This window comes from Patagioenas fasciata, chromosome 14 (genome assembly GCF_037038585.1).
Source record: "Patagioenas fasciata isolate bPatFas1 chromosome 14, bPatFas1.hap1, whole genome shotgun sequence".
In the NCBI taxonomy this organism is placed as follows: domain Eukaryota; kingdom Metazoa; phylum Chordata; class Aves; order Columbiformes; family Columbidae; genus Patagioenas; species Patagioenas fasciata.
Genome location: NC_092533.1, coordinates 20,319,490 through 20,341,489, shown reverse-complemented (window position 1 = coordinate 20,341,489; position 22,000 = coordinate 20,319,490). Strand labels below are relative to the sequence as shown.

General features: G+C 57.8%; 1 long non-coding RNA gene across 2 annotated transcripts; it reads right to left on the bottom strand.

Annotated features, from left to right (window-relative positions):
* Window positions 1-313: 313 nt before the first annotated feature.
* Window positions 314-6,214, bottom strand: LOC136107836 (uncharacterized). 2 transcript variants are annotated; one of them, XR_010652334.2, is made up of 3 exons: window positions 6,143-6,214; window positions 2,432-3,684; window positions 314-396 (listed from the first exon to the last, which is right to left on the bottom strand). It is a non-coding gene; the product is annotated as an uncharacterized lncRNA (long non-coding RNA). The 2 variants fall into 2 exon arrangements; XR_011741413.1 differs by lacking the exon at window positions 6,143-6,214 and adding an exon at window positions 5,319-5,426.
* Window positions 6,215-22,000: the final 15,786 nt, after the last annotated feature.

Below are 22,000 nucleotides of genomic sequence, written 5' to 3'. Positions count from 1 at the left end.
TACCGGGGCTGTTGGTGCTGCTGTCGCGATACCGGGGCCGTTGGTGCTGCTGTCGCGATACCGGGGCTGTTGTCGCTGCCCAACGGTGAGAGGAAAGCTGCGCTTGGAAGGGATTTCCTGTCCAGAGTCCTCATCGTCTTGGCCATGCACAGCACAGTGAGATGTTCCCCATCGGAACAGAAACGGTAACTGGGGTCTGTGGAGAGCGCAGGGGGTAAAAGGGGTCTGGGAGGAAACTGCCTGAGGAAAAGTGAGACATCCCTTTTCCCTCTGTTTTAGAAACCCCAGCCAACTCGAGAGCATCTTGGGAGGGGTCGAGCTGCACTTACCCACAGAGGACACAGCAGCTGGAGGAAGCCAGGAGAGATCGGCGTGGAGAGGACGAGCGCAAGGAGGCTGCAAAAGGGAGAGGAAAGAAATCAGTGCCGCGGCCACTGCTGTTGCTGGGATGGGAGACGTGAGGGCCTGGGGAGCTGCGGTGGGGCAGCTGGGGCTGGCAGAGCAGCCCCACGCACCCCTCAGTAGGATGGGAATGAAGAATATGAGGAGCAAAAGTAAGAAAACTCATGGGCTAAGATAAAAAAAACCAAGTGAGATAAGTAATTGAAAGAGGAAGAGAGAATAAAACGCAAGGCGTGATGCAAAGACTCGTGGGCTCCCACAAGCACAGGGAGATCCCGCAGACCCCGAGCGATGGCTGCCCTGCAACCCCCTTCCCTCCCTTCTTACTGATGAGCACCATGTTAGGGCGCTGTTGGTGCCACCCATCGCGATACCGGGGCTGTCGGTGCCACCCATCGCGATACCGGGGCTGTCGGTGCCACCCATCGCGATACTGGGGCTGTCGGTGCCACCCATCGCGATACCGGGGCCGTCGGTGCCACCCATCGCGATACCGGGGCTGTCGGTGCCACCCATCGCGATACCGGGGCCGTTGGTGCCACCCATCGCGATACCGGGGCCGTTGGTGCCACCCATCGCAATACCAGGGCTGTCGGTGCCACCCATCGCGATACCGGGGCGATACCGGCCCCTCCTGGGGCAGCAGGGGTCCAGTACCAGCACGGTTTGGGGGTGGACCCGCTGGAAAGCAGCTCTGCGAGAAGGACTTGGGAGTTCTGGGTGACATCAGGTTGGCCACAAGTCACCAATGTGTCCTTGTGGTCACGAGGCCGAGGGTACCTGGGGGATATTTATTAAGAAGAGTGTGAGCAGCAGGTGAGAGAGGTGAATCCTCCCCCTCTGCTCCACCCTGGGGAAGCTGCATCTGCAGTTCTGGGTCCAGTTCTGGGCTCCCCAGTTGAAGAAGGACAAGGAGTTACTGGAGGGAGTCCAGTGGAGGGACACAGAGATGCTGAGGGGTCTGGAGCATCATTCTGATCAGGAGAGACTGAGAGAGATGGGGCTGTTGAGCTGGAGAAGAGAAGCTGAGAGGGATGTGATCAATGGGATCAATATCTCAGGTGGGTGTCAGGATGGAGCAGACTCTGTTCAGTGGTGCCCAGCGCCGGGGTGAGGGGCAACGGGCACAGACTGAAACAGAGGAGGCTCCATCTGAACGTAAGGAGAAACTTGCTTGCTGGGAGGTGCCAGAGCCCGGCCCAGGCTGCCCAGAGTGGGTGTGGAGTCTCCTTCTGTGAGACATTCAGACCCCTGGGATCCTGTGTGATCTGCTCTGGGACCCCGCGGGAGCAGGGGGGTTGGACTGGGGGATCTCCAGAGGTCCCTTCATCCCAAACCAGAATGGGGTTCTGAGGGAAGGGGAGGGAAGGAAGGGGAGGGAAGGAAGGGGAGGGAAGAAAGGGGAGGGAAGGAAGGGGAGGGAAGGAAGGGGAGGGAAGGAAGGGGAGGGAAGGAAGGGGAGGGAAGGAAGGGGAGGGAAGGAAGGGGAGGGAAGGAAGGGGAGGGAAGGAAGGGGAGGGAAGGAAGGGGAGGGAAGGAAGGGGAGGGAAGGAAGGGGAGGGAAGGAAGGGGAGGGAAGGAAGGGGAGAGAAGAGAAGCCTCCGGGGAGACCCCATTGTGTCCCACGTTGGGCACATCTCCAGGACCGCCACGGCAACGCGTTTTCAGCCCACTTGGTCCTGTCCTGAGAATTCAGATTTGCGGTTGACAGGACAGAACTAACTCCATCAGCTCAGCCAAGAAATGGATTCATTTCATGAATATACAGAATTCTATATGAATATATAGAATATGTGAATATGAATATATATTAATTACCTATGGAGGAGAGGAGGAGATGGAAAGGGAGAGGGAGATGGAGAGAGGATGATGAAGACAGGAGGGAAGATGGGATCAAAAAACAGAAAGGAGAGAGGAAGAAAGAAGAGGTGACAGCAGGGAAAGAGACTTGAGAGGGGTATAAGGCAGAAAAAGGGGGAAATGACGAAGGAAAGGAAAAGAAGAGGGGAGGAAATGAGAAAAAAGATACCTGTATGGGAGGAGCAGCAGGGGAGGATGAGACGCTCGCCCAGCAGCATCACGAGGCTGTGACCAGCACGGCACCAGGACCCAGGGGCTCCTCAGGGCTCCGTGCCGGCCTGTCCAGGAGAGCAGCGAGCGCCTGCTGGCCGCGTCCTGCCCGCTGGCTCCGTCCTGCCCAGTGTTCCTGAACCACGTTCTCCAGCCGCCTGACACGAGCTGGGCGATCAGCGGGGCGGGAGGTGCTGGTGATGAAGGAGAAGGTGCGGAGCACAGCCGGGAGGGAGCTCGGGGGAAGCCGGATGTGGCATCTCGGGGCTGTCGTCGTGTTTTCGGGATCTTTTCCTTCCCACGTGCCCTCGATCACCTCTTTGCCCCAGGAACCGTCGTCCACCTCGCGCTGGGGGACATCAGTGGCCGTTCTCTCCCTTCCCTCGGGCGCCTTCCTCCCAGCGAGTGACGAAGAGGATCAGCAGCAGCACGGTCCTTGACTCTTGGCCCCATTTCCCACGGGATCCAGCCCTCCCTTTCCGTTTTCCCTCGGCTCCCATCACGGCCGTGACCAACCCAGAGGTGTCGATCGTCTGGTGCCCTGCAGCAAAACGGCCGGGAAGGGACGAGGGACATCAGGCGCATGAAGGTGGTTTCCACAGCTTCCCCTTGCGCCAGAGCTGGGACGGTATCAGTGTCTGGAGTTACTTTTGCTTTCTCGGAGAGAACGCGGACAATGAGACGTCGACATCAACACCTCGTGAATGCATTGAGCTTTCTGTATCGCTTTACTCAGCGTGACCGTAGATAAGGGCAGCAGCAAACAGTCACTGAAGCTTAAAGAACGTTTTTAAAATAAGCAGCAAGGCCTCACATTTGTTCTGAAGCTTTTATTTTCAGGGTATAACACTGTTCAAGGGTCACTTCGGAATGACTTAGAAGCTGCAGAGGACTCAAGGGCCCATCTCAAGATGCACCAACGTCCAGGTAAAACATTTGGTTTGGAACGAAGAACAGAAATGGTTTCCTTCTCCCTTCTTCCCTCCAACAGAGCAGAGGCCACAAGCGAGGCCCCCGCTGAGCCGAGACGTGATCCACGTAATCCTGCGGCTTTCGAGCGGGGCTGTTCCGACGGGACACAGGGTGCTGGTTTCCAGCTGCAGGAGGGAGGTTCAGGGGGGACATGAGGAAGGAACTGAAACCAATCGTTGGTTCATTGCTTTAGGCCCTGCTGAACGGAGCCTCTGAGAAGGAGCTGGGGCTGAGCTGGGGCTGTGAAACAGAGGGAAAAGGGATGTTTCACTCTTCCCCTCACAAAGTTCCCCGCCAGCCTCCAAATTCTTCTTGATCTCAGGGACCCCCCAGGGATCCCAGAAACCACTGAGACCCCCCCACACCCACTCGCAAGAACCCCTGGGACCCCCCCAAACCCAGGTTTCCCCCTTTCTCCTCTCCAGCCCCCCAGGGACCTCACAACCCACCCAGGACCCCCGAGGGGCAGCTGCATGGGGGGGGGCTCTGACACCCCAAAAGTGATGGGGCGCATGGGGTGATGTGGACCCCCCTGTGGTGGTTTGGGGGTCCCCGAGTTGCCGTTCCCCCCACTTTACAGCTTTTGTACAAATTGTCTCTATATTCGTAGCTGGGGGAAAAAGCGCCCCCTCCCCAGTGCTGCTCCCACAAACCTGGGGGGGCCTGGGCGGGTCCTCTGGGTCCCCCCCACTGGCACGGGGGGAAAGGAAAGGATTTAGCACAGAAATCACAGCATCACAGTATGTTTGGGATTGGAAGGGACCTCAAAAGCTCATCCAGTGCAATCCCCCATGCAGCAGGAACACCCAGCTGAGGTTCCACAGGAAGGGGTCCAGGCGGGTTTGAATGTCTGCAGAGAAGGAGACTCCACAACCCCCTGGGCAGCCTGGGCCAGGCTCTGTTACCCTCACTGAGAAGAAGTTCTTTCTCAAATTTAAGTGGAACCTCTTGTGTTCCAGCTTGATCCCATTGCCCCTTGTCCTATCATTGTTTGCCACTGAGAAGAGCCCGGCTCCATCCTCCTGGCACTCACCCTTTATATATTTATAAACATTAATAAGGTCACCCCTCAGTCTCCTCTTCTCCAAACTAAAGAGCCCCAGCTCCCTCAGCCTTTCTTCATAAGGGAGGTGCTCCACTCCCTTCAGCATCTTGGTGGCTGCGCTGGACTCTCTCCAGCAGTTCCCTGTCCTTCTGGAGCTGAGGGGCCACAACTGGACACAATATTCCAGGTGTGGTCTCCCCAGGGCAGAGCAGAGGGGCAGGAGAACCTCTCTGACCTACTGACCACCCCCTTCTAACCCACCCCAGGTCCCATTGGCTTCCTGGCCACAAGGGCCCAGTGCTGGCTCATGCTCACCCTGCTGTCCCCAGGACCCCCAGCTCCCTTTCCCCTACCCTGCTCTCTAACAGCTCATTCCCAGCCTATACTGACCCTGGGGTTGTTCCTGCCCAGGTGCAGCACTCTGCACTTCCCCTTGTTAAATCTCACCAGGTTATCCCCCCCCAGCTCTCCAGCCTGTCCAGGTCTCTGATGGCAGCACAGCTTCCAGGGTCACCCGCTCCTCCCAGCTTGGTGTCCCCAGCAAACTCGCTGACAGTCACTCAATTCCCTCATCCGAATCGTTAACGAATATATTGAATAATATTGGCCCCTGAGGCCCTGCACTGGATCCAGGCCTCAACCGGACTCTGCCCATTGACCACCACTCTCTGGCTTCTCCCTCTCAGCCAGTTTGCACCCCCCACTCCCCACTGCCCAGAGCACCCCTCCCCAGCTCAGCTGTGCGGATGCTGTGCAGGCGGTGTCAGAGGCTTTGCTGAAGCCCAGGGAGCCCACACCCACCGCCCGCCCCCTCCATCCACCCGGGTACGTTCCCATGAACGGCGACGGGGTTGGTGGGGATGAACTGAGATGAATCAAGAGATTGAGCCACGCGCTCAGAGCGATATCGGCTGTTCAACCGCTCAGTCACCGCATTTTTAAATTACAGAATGTAGATCACAGGGGTTTAATTACGGGAAATATTTAACTGTTTAATGATGGATTTTTAATGCGGAGAGGGACCAATGAAGTGGGGTTTAAGCACCACTGCCTCTGACGGACGTTTAATCCCAAGAAATTTAATGGGAAATTAATTTAATTTGAAATGTTCTTTATCAAACTGTTCAGGTCACTTCTGAGATACAAAAAGTTTTTAAAGCAAAACATTAATCCCAGTAAATTTCCAACAACGCTCCCTTCCGTGAAACCAAAATTCAACAAAAACCTCTAAGAAACGTCAACATTTGTTGGTTTTTAGTTAACGCTCAAATGTCGCGTTTAATGTTACACATTTAATTTATACACTGGAGGCCTTGGTGCGGGGGGGCTGGGGGGAGGGTGTGTTAAAGGGACATTGGGGGGCACATTTGGGGCTGTTTTGGGGTCAAAAAGGGGCATTGAGGTTCAGGGGGACTTGAGGGAGTCGCGGGGGGCGGGGACCGATCGGGGGGGCGGGGGGAGCCCCGCAGGGGGATTTGCTGGGGGAGGCAGGGTCAGCAGGGCCTCCCCTCCCCCGCAAAGGGACCCAGGGCCCCCCAAACCTGGTCCCTCCTGCCGGCTGCACCCCAACCCCCACAGCTCCCCTGCACCCCCAGACCCGCCCCGCGCCCCCCACAACCCCCCGCAACAACCAAATCCGGCCCCGCCGCTCACCCGGGACCGAACTGGCGGCGATCGCGGTCCCAGCGCCTTGTGAGGAGGATTTTCAACCGCGGAACTGCGGGGACGACCAGCGGGACCCCCCCACTGCCGCCAGAGGGCAACACGGCGACCGCCCGGGGGCAACACGGCGACCGCCCGGCCCCGGCCAGCGGGGCCGCAGCCCCGGGCCCCCCGCCCGCCCCCGCAGCCGCTGCAGCCGCAGGAGCCGCCCGTGGCAGCGGCGCTCCGGCGGCAGGAGGGGACGAACCGCCACGGCCGGGCCGCCGCTCCCGGGGCGGGCTGCATGGTCACGCCCCCGGCACCGCCATTGGCCACACAGCCGGCCCGTCACCGTCCCTCGCACCCGTCCCGAGCCGCCATTGGCCTGGAGGCGGCCTCCTGATGCCCATTGACTGTGCCGCTTCCAGCGGGAAGTCCCTCCCCTTCCCGACACGGCTCAGCGCCTGCGCAGTGCAGCCCCCGCGCAGTGCAGCCCCCGCGCAGCCCCGCGGTGGCGCCGTCGCCCGTTGCGGGCTCTCGCTGCTGTTTAATCCAATTCTTTAATTGTGTTCTTTAAACGCGGGTTCATGAGAGCACAAGCGAAACAGTGCTGGGTGCGCGGGAGATTCGCTCGGCCCAACACGCACACCTTTAACAACAGGAAGTGTGTTAATTACAGTAAGTGTTCATAATGACCCCAGAACTGTGCATGTTCATGAGGTGATCTCAGAACCGTTTCCACAGCCCTGAGCCCCCTGTTCTCCTGCGCAGTGGCACTGGGTGCATTTGAGGAGGGGTCCTTGGGGTCTTTGGATGAAGGCTCCTCAGCCTCCTCACAGTGGGCTTTGCCCCTTTGGCTCATTGTGAGGAACTGGTGGGACCCAAGCGGCCAAGGCGGTTGAACCCGGCCTGGCGCCCCCTTTTTGCTGGAAATCTTGGCGATCTCGTCTCCTCAAGGTTGCAGCTGGTGCCGTGAAACTTCTGATCTCGGCATTTGATGAAGTTCAGCCGCAGGTGTTAGTGACGGGATTGGTTTTACAAGGTGTTCCCTTCTGGAACAGGTATGGGATGGGCCTTGGCTGGCTCTGCCCTGGGTACCACTGATCTGTTACAGTTGGATCCCTGGGTATCACTGACCTGTTACAGTTGGATCCCTGGGTATCACTGATCTGTTACAGTTGGATCCCTGGGTATCACTGACCTGTTACAGTTGGATCCCTGGGTATCACTGATCTGTTACAGTTGGATCCCTGGGTGTCACTGATCTGTTACAGTTGGATCCCTGGGTGTCACTGATCTGTTACGGTTGGATCCCTGGGTGTCACTGATCTGTTACAGTTGGATCCCTGGGTATCACTGACCTGTTACAGTTGGATCCCTGGGTGTCACTGATCTGTTACGGTTGGATCCCTGGGTATCACTGACCTGTTGCAGCTGGATCCCTGGGTATCACTGATCTGTTACAGCTGGATCCCTGGGTATCACTGACCTGTTACAGTTGGATCCCTGGGTATCACTGATCTGTTACAGCTGGATCCCTGGGTGTCACTGACCTGTTACAGTTGGATCCCTGGGTATCACTGACCTGTTACAGTTGGATCCCTGGGTGTCACTGACCTGTTACGGTTGGATCCCTGGGTATCACTGACCTGTTACGGTTGGATCCCTGGGTATCACTGACCTGTTACGGTTGGATCCCTGGGTATCACTGATCTGTTACGGTTGGATCCCTGGGTATCACTGATCTGTTACGGTTGGATCCCTGGGTGTCACTGATCTGTTACGGTTGGATCCCTGGGTATCACTGATCTGTTACGGTTGGATCCCTGGGTGTCACTGATCTGTTACAGTTGGATCCCTGGGTGTCACTGATCTGTTACGGTTGGATCCCTGGGTATCACTGATCTGTTACGGTTGGATCCCTGGGTATCACTGATCTGTTACCGTTGGATCCCTGGGTATCACTGATCTGTTACGGTTGGATCCCTGGGTGTCACTGACCTGTTACGGTTGGATCCCTGGGTATCACTGATCTGTTACGGTTGGATCCCTGGGTGTCACTGATCTGTTACGGTTGGATCCCTGGGTGTCACTGATCTGTTACGGTTGGATCCCTGGGTATCACTGATCTGTTACGGTTGGATCCCTGGGTATCACTGCTCTGTTACGGTTGGATCCCTGGGTATCACTGATCTGTTACAGTTGGATCCCTGGGTATCACTGACCTGTTACGGTTGGATCCCTGGGTATCACTGACCTGTTACAGTTGGATCCCTGGGTATCACTGATCTGTTACGGTTGGATCCCTGGGTATCACTGACCTGTTACGGTTCGATCCCTGGGTATCACTGACCTGTTACGGTTGGATCCCTGGGTATCACTGACCTGTTACGGTTGGATCCCTGGGTATCACTGACCTGTTACGGTTGGATCCCTGGGTATCACTGATCTGTTACGGTTGGATCCCTGGGTATCACTGACCTGTTACGGTTGGATCCCTGGGTGTCACTGATCTGTTACGGTTGGATCCCTGGGTATCACTGACCTGTTGCAGCTGGATCCCTGGGTGTCACTGATCTGTTACAGCTGGATCCCTGGGTATCACTGACCTGTTACAGTTGGATCCCTGGGTATCACTGATCTGTTACAGTTGGATCCCTGGGTATCACTGACCTGTTACAGTTGGATCCCTGGGTATCACTGATCTGTTACGGTTGGATCCCTGGGTATCACTGATCTGTTACGGTTGGATCCCTGGGTATCACTGATCTGTTACAGTTGGATCCCTGGGTATCACTGACCTGTTACAGTTGGATCCCTGGGTATCACTGATCTGTTACGGTTGGATCCCTGGGTATCACTGATCTGTTACGGTTGGATCCCTGGGTATCACTGATCTGTTACGGTTGGATCCCTGGGTATCACTGATCTGTTACGGTTGGATCCCTGGGTATCACTGATCTGTTACGGTTGGATCCCTGGGTATCACTGATCTGTTACGGTTGGATCCCTGGGTATCACTGACCTGTTACGGTTGGATCCCTGGGTATCACTGATCTGTTACGGTTGGATCCCTGGGTATCACTGACCTGTTACGGTTGGATCCCTGGGTATCACTGATCTGTTACGGTTGGATCCCTGGGTATCACTGACCTGTTACGGTTGGATCCCTGGGTATCACTGATCTGTTACGGTTGGATCCCTGGGTATCACTGACCTGTTACGGTTGGATCCCTGGGTATCACTGATCTGTTACGGTTGGATCCCTGGGTATCACTGACCTGTTACGGTTGGATCCCTGGGTATCACTGATCTGTTACGGTTGGATCCCTGGGTGTCACTGATCTGTTACGGTTGGATCCCTGGGTATCACTGACCTGTTACGGTTGGATCCCTGGGTGTCACTGATCTGTTACGGTTGGATCCCTGGGTATCACTGACCTGTTACGGTTGGATCCCTGGGTATCACTGATCTGTTACGGTTGGATCTCTGGGTATCACTGATCTGTTACAGTTGGATCCCTGGGTATCACTGACCTCTTACGGTTGGATCCCTGGGTGTCACTGATCTGTTACGGTTGGATCCCTGGGTGTCACTGATCTGTTACGGTTGGATCCCTGGGTATCACTGACCTGTTACGGTTGGATCCCTGGGTGTCACTGATCTGTTACGGTTGGATCCCTGGGTATCACTGACCTGTTACGGTTGGATCCCTGGGTGTCACTGATCTGTTACGGTTGGATCCCTGGGTGTCACTGATCTGTTACGGTTGGATCCCTGGGTGTCACTGACCTGTTACAGTTGGATCCCTGGGTATCACTGATCTGTTACGGTTGGATCCCTGGGTATCACTGACCTGTTACAGTTGGATCCCTGGGTATCACTGACCTGTTACGGTTGGATCCCTGGGTATCACTGACCTGTTACGGTTGGATCCCTGGGTGTCACTGATCTGTTACGGTTGGATCCCTGGGTGTCACTGATCTGTTACGGTTGGATCCCTTGGTGTCACTGATCTGTTACAGTTGGATCCCTGGGTGTCACTGATCTGTTACAGTTGGATCCCTGGGTATCACTGACCTGTTACGGTTGGATCCCTGGGTATCACTGATCTTTTACGGTTGGATCCCTGGGTGTCACTGATCTGTTACGGTTGGATCCCTGGGTATCACTGATCTGTTACAGTTGGATCCCTGGGTGTCACTGATCTGTTACGGTTGGATCCCTGGGTGTCACTGATCTGTTACAGTTGGATCCCTGGGTATCACTGACCTGTTACGGTTGGATCCCTGGGTGTCACTGATCTGTTACGGTTGGATCCCTGGGTGTCACTGACCTGTTACGGTTGGATCCCTGGGTATCACTGACCTGTTACGGTTGGATCCCTGGGTGTCACTGACCTGTTACGGTTGGATCCCTGGGTGTCACTGACCTGTTACGGTTGGATCCCTGGGTATCACTGACCTGTTACGGTTGGATCCCTGGGTGTCACTGACCTGTTACGGTTGGATCCCTGGGTGTCACTGACCTGTTACGGTTGGATCCCTGGGTGTCACTGACCTGTTACGGTTAGATCCCTGGGTATCACTGACCTGTTACGGTTGGATCCCTGGGTATCACTGATCTGTTACGGTTGGATCCCTGGGTATCACTGATCTGTTACGGTTGGATCCCTGGGTATCACTGACCTGTTACGGTTGGATCCCTGGGTGTCACTGACCTGTTACGGTTGGATCCCTGGGTATCACTGATCTGTTACGGTTGGATCCCTGGGTGTCACTGATCTGTTAAGGTTGGATCCCTGGGTATCACTGACCTGTTACGGTTGGATCCCTGGGTATCACTGATCTGTTACGGTTGGATCCCTGGGTGTCACTGATCTGTTACGGTTGGATCCCTGGGTGTCACTGATCTGTTACGGTTGGATCCCTGGGTGTCACTGATCTGTTACGGTTGGATCCCTGGGTGTCACTGACCTGTTACGGTTGGATCCCTGTGTGTCACTGATCTGTTACGGTTGGATCCCTGGGTATCACTGATCTGTTACGGTTGGATCCCTGGATATCACTGATCTGTTACGGTTGGATTAACTTTAAGACAGTAACCAAACCTTATTCTTAAAGTTGACGTAGATTTACGATATATTCTTTTAAAGGTAGCTGTAACCAAGCCTTATTCTTAAAGCTGACATACAGTTATGATATATTCTTCTAAAGCAGGTAGCTGTAACCAAGCCTTATTCTTAAGGTTGGCATACATTTACGATATATTCTTTATAGGTAGCTGTAACCAAGCCTTATTCTTAAAGCTGACATACATTTATGATATGTTCTTCTAAAGCAGGTAGCTGTAACCAAGCTTTATTCTTAAGGTTGACATACATTTATGATATATTCTTTTAAAGCAGGTAGCTGCAACCAAGCCTTATTCTTAAGGTTGACATACATTTATGATATATTCTTTTCAAGTTGGTACCTTAGAAATAACTGATAAACATGCGGATGTTGCTTAACATCTCTTAGACAGACAGTTTGTGTTAGAATAGGTGTGGGATGTGCTCATGGTTGTCAGGGGTTATAAGGAATATGTATGTGACCAACTTGTATAAATAAGGTGGAGTCTGAATCAGCTGTTGGAAGCTCTGGGTGCGAACCCCGGGTTTCCCAGCGCTGGAATAAAGCACCGCATGGAGCTGCGCCCGTGGTTCCGTGTCCTGATCACTGACACCGCTGTCATCGCTGTCACAATGGGCCGTGGGGACAAAGGGGGTCCCCATGGTACAACAATGGGCCTTGGGGACAAATGAGGTCCCAAGGATGTCACAATGGGCCCTGGGGATAAAGGGGGGTCCCCTGAATGTCACAATGGGCCCTGGGGACAAAGCGGGGGTCCCTAGGATATCACAATGGCCTCTGGTGACAAAGGGGTCCCCAGGATGTCACAATGGGCTCTGGGGACAAGGGGGGTCCCACCCTGTCACAATGGGCCCTGGGGACAAAGAGGGGTCCCCAGGATGTCACAATAGGCTCTGGGGACAAAGGGCATCCTCAGGATGTCACAATGGGCCCTGGGGACAACGGGGGGTCCTTGGACATAACAATGGGCCCTGGGGACAAAGGGCGTCCTCAGGATGTCACAATGGGCCCTGGGGACAAAGGGGGCTCCCCAGGATGTCACAATGGGCTCTGCAGACAAAGGGGGTCCCCAGGATGTCACAATGGGCCCTGGGGACAAGGGGGGGTCCTGGGATATCACAATGGGCCCTGGGGACAAAGGGCATCCTAAGGATGTCACAATGGGCCCTGGGGACAATGGGGGATCCTCAGGATGTCACAATGGGCCCTGGGAACAAGGGGGGTCCCACCCTGTCAAAATGGGCCCTGGGGACAAAGGTGGGATCCCCATGGTGCCACGATGGGCCCTGGGGACAAAGGGGGGGTCCCCAGGATTTCATAATGGGCCCTGGGAACAATGGGGGGTCCTGGGACGTCACAATGAGCCCTGGGGACAAAGGGGGTGTCCCAGGATGTCACAATAGGCCCTGGGGACAGAGGTGGTTCCCCTGAACGTCACAATGGGCCCTGGGGACAAAGGGGGGTCCCCAGGACGTCACAATGGGCCCTGAGGAGAAAGGGGGGGTTCCCCCGGATTTCACAATGGGCCCTAAGGAAAATGGGGGGTCCTGGGACATCACAATGGGACTGGAGACAAGGGGGTTCCCCAGGATGTCACAATAGGCCCTGGGGACAAAGAGAGGTCCCCTGAATGTCACAATGGGCCCTGAGGACAAGCGGGGTCCCCACGGTGTCACAATGGGCCCTGGGGACAAAGGGGGTCCCCAGGATGTTCACAATGGACCCTGGGGACAAGGGGGGGTCCTCGGACGTCACAATGGGCCCTGGAGACAAGGGGGGGTCCCCAGTATGTCACAATAGGCCCTGGGGACAAAGAGGGGTCTTGATGGTGTCACAATGGGCCCTGGGGACAAAGACGGTCCCCACGATATCACAATGGGCCCCGGGGGCCAAAGGGGGGTCCCCTGAATGTCACAATGCGCCCTGGGGACAATGGGGGGTCCAGGGATGTCACAATGGGCCCTGGGGACAAAGGGGGTCCCCAGGATGTTCACAATGGGCCCTGGGGACAAAGCAGGGGTCGCCGGGATATCACAATGGGCCCTGGGGACAAAGAGAGTCCCCAGGATGGCACAATGGGCCCTGGGGACAGGGGGGTCCCCACTGTGTCACAACGGGCCCTGGGGACAAAGGGGCGTCCTGTGATGTCACAATGAGCCCTGGAGACAAGGGGGGTCCTGGAATGTCACAATGGGCCCTGGGACAATTGGGGGTCCCCAGGATGTCACAATGGACACTGGGGACAAGGGGGTACCCAAGATGTCACAATGGGCCCTGGGGACAAAAAAGGTCCCCACCCCGTCACAATGGGCCCTTGGGACAAAGGGTGATCCCCAGGATGTCACAATGGGCCCTGGGGACAATGGGGGTCCCCACGGTGTCAGAACGGGCCCTGGGGACAAAGTGGAATCCTGGAATGTCACAATGGTCCCCAGTGACAAAGGCGGTCCCATGGTGCCACAATGGGCCCTCGGGACAAAGGGAATCCCCAGGATTTCACAATGAACACTGGGGACAAGGGGGTCCTGGGACATTACAATGGACCCAGGGGACAAAGGGGGATCCCCAGGATGTCACAATGGGCTCTGGGGAAAATGGGGAGTCCTAGAATGTCACAATGGGCCCTGGGCACATAGTGGGTCCCCATGGTGTCACAATGGGCCCAAGTGACAAGAGTGGTCCCCAAGGTGACACTATGGGCCCTGGGGACAAGGGGGTCCCTCAGATATCACAATGGGCCCTGGGGACAAAGGAGGTCCCCATGGTGCCACAGTGGGTCCTGGGAAAAAACGGGGTCCCCAAGATGCCACAATGGGCCCTGGCGACAAGGGGGGGTCCCCAAAATGTCACAATGGGCCCTGGGGACAACGGGGGGTCCTGGGACATCGCAATGGGCCCTGGGGACAAAGGGGATCCCTATGGTGTCACAATGGGCCCTTGGGACAATGGGGGGGTCCACAGGATGTCACAATGGGGTCTTGGGACAAAGAGGGTCCCCAGGATGTCACAATGGGCCCTGGGGACCACGGGGGGTCCTGGGATGTCACAATGGGCCCCAGTGACAAAGAGGGTCCCCATGGTGCCACAATGGGCCCTGGGGACAAAGGGGGTCCCCAGGATGTCCCAATGGGCCCTGGGGACAAGGAGGGTCCCCACAGTGCCACGATGGGCCCTGCGGACAAGGGTGTCCACATGGTGTCACAATGGGTCCTGGGGACAAAGTGGGGTCCTGGGATGCCACAGTGGGCCCCAGTGACAAAGGGGGTCCCCATGGTGCCACGATGGGCCCTGCGGACAAGGGGTGTCCCCTGAATGTCACAATGGGCCCTGGGGACAAGGGAGGTCCCCACAGTGTCACAATGGGCCCTGGGGACAAAGAGGCGTCCTGTGATGTCACAAGGGGCCCTGGAGACAAAGGGGGTCCACATGGTGCCACAATGGGCCCTGGGGACTAAGTGGGGTCCTGGGATGTCACAATGGGCCCTGGGGACAAAGGAGGTCCCCATGGTGCCACAATGGGCCTTGGGAACAATGGGGTCTCCCCAGGAGGTCACAATGGGCCCTGGGGACCTGGGGTATCCTGACGGTTTCACCATGGGCCATGGGGACAAACGGAGTCCCTAGAATGCCACAATGGGTCCTGGGAACAAGTGGCGTCCGCATGGTGTCGCAATGGGCCCTGGGGACAAAGGGGGGTCCCCAGGATGTCACAATGGGCCCTGGAGACAATGGGGGGTTTTGGGATATCACGATGGGCTCTGAGGACAAGGGGGTTCCTGGGATGCCACAATGGGCACCAGTGACAAAGGGGGTCCCCATGGTGCCACAATGGGCCTTGGGGACAATGGGGTCTCCCCAGGAGGTCACAACGGGCCCTGGGGACATGAGTAACCTGACGGTGTCACAATGGGCCCTGGGGACAAAGGGGTGTCCCCTGAATGTCACAATGGGCTCTGGGGACAATGGGGGGTCCTGGGATGTCACAATGGGCCCCAGTGACAAATGGGGTCCCCATGGTGTCACCATGGGCCATGGGGACAAAGGGAGTCCCCAGAATGCCACAATGGGTCCTGGGAACAAGTGGGGTCCCCATGGTGTCACAATGGGCCGTGGGGACAAAGGGGGTCCCCAGAATGTCACAATGGGCACTGGGAACATAGGGGGGGTCCCCATGGTGTCACAACGGGCCCTGGAGACAAACGGGGTCCCCAAAATGTCACAATGGACCCTGGGAACAATGGGGGGTCCTGGGATGTCACAATGGGCCCCAGGGACAAATGTGGTCCCCATGGTGTCTACAATGGGCCCTCGGGACAAAGTGGAGTCCTGGGATGTCACAATGGGCCCCAGTGACAAAGGGGGTCCCTATGGTGCCACAGTGAGTCCTGGGGACAAAGGGGGTGCCCAGAATGTCACAATGGGCCCTGCAGACAACGAGGGTTCCTGGGACGTCACAATGGGCCCCAGGAACAATAGGGTCCCTAAGATGTCACAATGGTCCCTGGGGACAAAGGCGGGGTCCCCTCGGTGCCACGATGGGCCATGGGGACAAGGGGGGTCCCCGGGATGTCAGAATGGGCCCTGGGGACAAATTGGGGTCCTGGGATGTCACAATGAGCCCCAGTGACAAAGGGGGTCCTCATGGTGCCACATTGGGCCCTGGGGACAAAGGGAGGTCCCCAGAATGTCACAATGGGCCCTGGGGACATTTGGGGTGCCCAGAATGTCACAATGGGCTCTGGGGACAAAGGGGGTCCCCAGGATGTCACAATGGGCCCTGGGGACAAAGGGGCGTCCTGGGATATCACAATGGGCCCTGGGGACAAGGGGATCCCCATGGTGTCACAATGGGCCCTTGGGACAATGGGTGGTCCCCAGGATGTCACAATTGGGTCTTGGGACAAAGGGGGTGCCCAGGATGACACCATGGGCCCTTGGGACCAGGCGGGGTCCTGGGATGTCACAATGGGCCCCAGTGACAAATGGGGTCCCCAGGACACCACAATGGGCTCTGGGGACAATGGGGATCCTGGGACATCACAATGAGCCCTTGGGACAAAGGGGGTCACCACCCTGTCACGATGGGCCTTGGGGACAAAGGTTGTCCCGAGGATGTCACAATGGGCTCTGGGGACAAAGGAGGTCCTCACAGTGTCACAATGGGCCCGGGGACAAAAAAGGTCCCCAGGATGTCACAATGGGCCCTGGGGACAATGGGGGGTCCTGGGACGTCACAATGGGCCCTGGAGACAAGGGGGGGTCCCTTGAATATCACAGTCGGCCCTGGGGACAAAGGGTGGTCCCCAGGATGTCACAATGGGCCCTGGGGACAAAGGGGGTCCCCACGGTGTCAAAATGGTCCCAGGGGACAAAGGGGGAAGTCCCCTCGGTGCCACGATGGGCCCTGGGGACAACGGAGTCCCCAGGATGTCACAATGGGCCCTGGAGACAAATTGGGGTCCTGGGATGTCACAATGGGGCCCAGTGACAAAGGGGATCCCCATGGTGCCACAATGGGCCCTGGGGACAAAGGGGGTCCCCAGAATGTCACAATGGGCCCTGGGGACATTTGGGGTCCTCAGAATGTCACAATGGGCCCAGGGGATAACGGGGGATCCTGAGACGTCACAATGGGCCCTGGGGACAAAGGGGTCCCCATGGTGCCACAATGGGCCCTTGGGACAAAAGGGGTCCCCTGGATGTCACAATGGGCCCTGGGGACAAAGGGGGGGCATCCCCAGGATATCACAACGGGCTCTGGGAACAAAGCGGGGTCCTGGCATGTCAAAATGGGCCCCAGTGACAAATGGGGTCTCCATGGTCTTACAATGGGCCCTGGGGACAAAGGGGGGTCCTAGGACATCTCAATGGGCCCTGGGGACAAAGAGGGGTCCCCAGGATGTCACAATGGGCTCTGGGGACAATGGGGGGTCCTGGGATGTCATAATGTGCTCTGGGGACAAAGCAGGGGTCCCCATGGTGTCACAATGGGCCCAAGTGACAAGAGGGATCCCCACGGTGCCACTATGGGCCCTGGGGACAAGATAAGGTCCTCGGCGGTCACAATGGGCCCTGAGTACAAAGGGGGTCCCCAAAATTTCACAATGAGCACTGGGGACAAAGTGGCGTCCTGAAATGTCACAATGGCCCTGGGGACAATGGGAGGTCCTGGGATGTCACAATTGGCCCTGGGGACAAGGGGGGGTTCTGGGATGTTACAATGGTCCCTGGGGACAAAGAGGGGTCCCCAGGATGTCACAATGGGCACTGGGGACAAAGACGGGTCTCCTGAATATCACAATGGGCTCTGACGACAAGTGGGGTCCCTACGGTGTCACAATGAACCCTGGAGACAAAGGGGGTCCCCAGGATGTCACAATGGGCTCTGGTGACAAGAGGGGTCCCAAAGATGTCACAACGGGGAATGGAGACAAAGGGGGGGTCCCAACGGTGCCACGATGGACCCTGGGGACAAGGGGGTCCGCAGGGTGTCACAATGGGCCCTGGGGACCAAGAGGGGGTCCCCAGGATTTCACAATGGGCCCTGGGAAAAATAGGGGGTCCTGGGATGTCACAATGGGCCCTGGAGATAAGGGGGGGTCCCCAGGATGTCACAATAGGCCCTGGGGACAAGGGGGGTCCCAAGGACGTCACAATGGGCACTGGAGACAAACAGGGGGTCCCCAGGATGTCACAATGGGCTCTGGGGACAATGGGGTGTCCTGGGATGACACAATGGGCCCTGGGGACAAAGGGGGCTCCCCAGGATATCACAATGGGCTCTGGGGACAAGGGGTGTCCAACCCTGTCACAATGGGCCCTGGGGACAAAGGGGGGGTCCCCACGGTGTCACAATGGGCACTGGGGACAAGGAGGATCCCCATGGTGCCACGATGGGCCCTGGGGACAAGGGGGTCCCCAGGATGTCACAATGGGCACTGGGGTCAAAGAGGGTCCCCAGGATGTCACAATAGGCCCTGGGGACAAGGGGGTTCCACACTCTGTCACAATGTGCCCTGGGGACAAAGAGAGTCCCTACGGTGTCACAGTTGGACCTGGGGACAAAGTGGAGTCCTGGGATGTCACAATGGGCACTGGAGACGAGGGGGTCCTCCGGATGACACAAAGGACCCTGGGGACAAAGTAAGGTCCTCGGCTGTCACAATGGGCCCTGAGGACAAGGGGGGTCCCCAGAATTTCACAATGAGCACTGGGGACAAAGTGGAGTCCCAAAATGTCACAATGGGCCCTGTGGACAAGGGGGGGTCCCCAGGATGTCACAATGGGCCCTGGGGACAAGGGGGGTCCCCACAGTGTCACAATGGGCCCTGGGGACAAGGGGGACACTGGGATGTCACAATTGGCCCTGGGGACAAGGGGGGGTTCTGGGATGTTACAATGGTCCCTGGGGACAAAGAGGGGTCCCCAGGATGTCACAATAGGCCCTGGGAACAAAGACGGGTCTCCTGAATATCACAATGGGCTCTGACGACAAGTGGGGTCCCTACGGTGTCACAATGAACCCTGGAGACAAAGGGGGTCCCCAGGATGTCACAATGGGCTCTGGTGACAAGAGGGGTCCCAAAGATGTCACAACGGGGAATGGAGACAAAGGGGGGGTCCCAACGGTGCCACGATGGACCCTGGGGACAAGGGGGTCCGCAGGGTGTCACAATGGGCCCTGGGGACAAAGAGGGGGTCCCCAGGATTTCACAATGGGCCCTGGGAAAAATAGGGGGTCCTGGGATGTCACAATGGGCCCTGGAGATAAGGGGGGGTCCCCAGGATGTCACAATAGGCCCTGGGGACAAGGGGGGTCCCAAGGACGTCACAATGGGCACTGGAGACAAACAGGGGGTCCCCAGGATGTCACAATGGGCTCTGGGGACAATGGGGTGTCCTGGGATGACACAATGGGCCCTGGGGACAAAGGGGGCTCCCCAGGATATCACAATGGGCTCTGGGGACAAGGGGTGTCCAACCCTGTCACAATGGGCCCTGGGGACAAAGGGGGGGTCCCCACGGTGTCACAATGGGCACTGGGGACAAGGAGGATCCCCATGGTGCCACGATGGGCCCTGGGGACAAGGGGGTCCCCAGGATGTCACAATGGGCACTGGGGTCAAAGAGGGTCCCCAGGATGTCACAATAGGCCCTGGGGACAAGGGGGTTCCACACTCTGTCACAATGTGCCCTGGGGACAAAGAGAGTCCCTACGGTGTCACAGTTGGACCTGGGGACAAAGTGGAGTCCTGGGATGTCACAATGGGCACTGGAGACGAGGGGGTCCTCCGGATGACACAAAGGACCCTGGGGACAAAGTAAGGTCCTCGGCTGTCACAATGGGCCCTGAGGACAAGGGGGGTCCCCAGAATTTCACAATGAGCACTGGAGACAAAGTGGAGTCCCAAAATGTCACAATGGGCCCTGTGGACAAGGGGGGGTCCCCAGGATGTCACAATGGGCCCTTGGGACAAGGGGGGTCCCCACAGTGTCACAATGGGCCCTGGGGACAAGGGGGACACTGGGATGTCACAGTGGGCCCCAGTGACACAGGGTGTCCCCATGGTGCCACAATGAGCTCTGGGGATAATGGGGGTCCCCAGCATGTCACAATGGGATCTGGGGACAAAGGGGGGTCCCCAGGATGTCACAATTGGCCCTGGGGACAATGGGAGGTCCTGGGATGTCACAATGGGCCCTGGGGACAAAGGTGGTCCTCATGGTGCCACAATGGGCCCTGGGGACAAAGATGGGTCCTGGGATGTCACAATAGGCACTGGGGACAAAGCGGGGGGCCCATGGTGTCACAATGGTTCCCCAGTAACAAGGGGGGTCCCCATGGTGCCACTATGGGCCCTGGGGACAAGGCGGGGTCCCCATGGTGTCACAATGGGCCCTGGGGACAAAGTGGGGTCCTGGGATGTCATAATGGGCACTGGGGACAAGGGGGATCTTGGGAAGTCACAATGGACCCTGGGGACAACGGGGTTCCCCACTCTGTCACAATGGGCCCTGGGGACAAAGAGGGTCCCTACGGTGTCACAGTTGGACCTGGGGACAAAGTGGAGTCCTGGGATGTCACAGTGGGCACTGGAGACGAGGGGGTTCCCAGGATGTCACAATGGGTCCTGGGGACAAAGGGGGTCGCCAGGATGTGATAATTGGCCCTGGGGACAAAGGACGTCCCCACAGTGTCACAATGGGCCCAGGGGACAAAAGGGGGACCCCAGGATGTCACAATGGGCCCTGGGGACAATGGGGGGTCCTGGGATGTCACAGTGGGCCCCAGTGACAAAGGGTGTCCCCATGGAGCCACAATGAGTTCTGGGGATAATGAGGGTCCCAAGCATGTGACAATGCGATCTGGGGAGAAAGCGGGGGTCCCCAGGATGTCTCAGTGGGCCCTGGGGACAATTGGGCGGTCCTGGGATGTCACAATGGGCCCCAGTGACAAATCGGGTCCCCATGGTGTCACCATGGGTCATGGGGACAAAGGGAGTCCCCAGAATGCCACAATGGGTCCTGGGAACAAGTGGGGTCCCCATGGTGTCACAACGGGCCCTGGAGACAAACGGGGTGCCCAGGATGTCACAATGAGCCCTGGGGACAAAGGGGGTCCTGGGATGTCACAATGGGTTCTGGGGACAAATGTGGTCCCCATGGTGTCTACAATGGGCCCTGGGGACAAAGTGGCGTCCTGGGACGTCATAACGGGCCCTGGGGACAATGAGGGGTCCCTTGAAGGTCACAATGGGCCCTGGGGACAAGGGGGTTCCCTTGAATGTCACAGTGGGCCCTGGGGACAAAGGGGGTCCCCACAGTGCCAGGACGGGACCTGGGGACAATAGGATCCCCAGGATGTCACAACGGGCCCTGGGGACAAAGGGGGTCCCCACAGTGCCAGGACGGGACCTGGGGACAATAGGATCCCCAGGATGTCACAATGGGCCCTGGGGACAAAGGGGGTCCCCACAGTGTCACAATTGTCCCTGGGGACAAAGAGGGGATCCCCTCGGTGCAACGATGGGCCCTGGGGACAAGGGGGACCCCAGGATGTCACAATGGGCCCTGCGGACAAAGGGAGTCCCCACGGTGTCACAATGAGCCCTGGGGACAAAGGAGGTCCCCATGGTGCCACAGTGGGTCCTGGGAAAAAACGGGGTCCCCAGGATGTCACAATGGGCCCTGGCGACAAGGGGGGGTCCCCAAAATGTCACAATGGGCCCTGGGGACAACGGGGATCCCTATGGTGTCACAATGGGCCCTTGGGACAATGGGGGGGTCCACAGGATGTCACAATGGTGTCTTGGGACAAAGGGGTCCCCAGGATGTCACAATGGGCCCTGGGGACCACGGGGGGTCCTGGGATGTCACAATGGGCCCCAGTGACAAAGAGGGTCCCCATGGTGCCACAATGGGCCCTGGGGACAACGGGGGTCCCCAGGATGTCCCAATGGGCCCTGGGGACAAGGAGGGTCCCCACAGTGCCATGATGGGCCCTGGGGACAAGGGTGTCCACATGGTGTCACAATGGGCCCTGGGGACAAAGTGGGGTCCTGGGATGCCACAGTGGGCCCCAGTGACAAAGGGGGTCCCCATGGTACCACGATGGGCCCTGGGGACAAGGGGTGTCCCCTGAATGTCACAATGGGCCCTGGGGACAAGGGAGGTCCCCACAGTGTCACAATGGGCCCTGGGGACAGAGAGGCATCCTGTGATGTCACAAGGGGC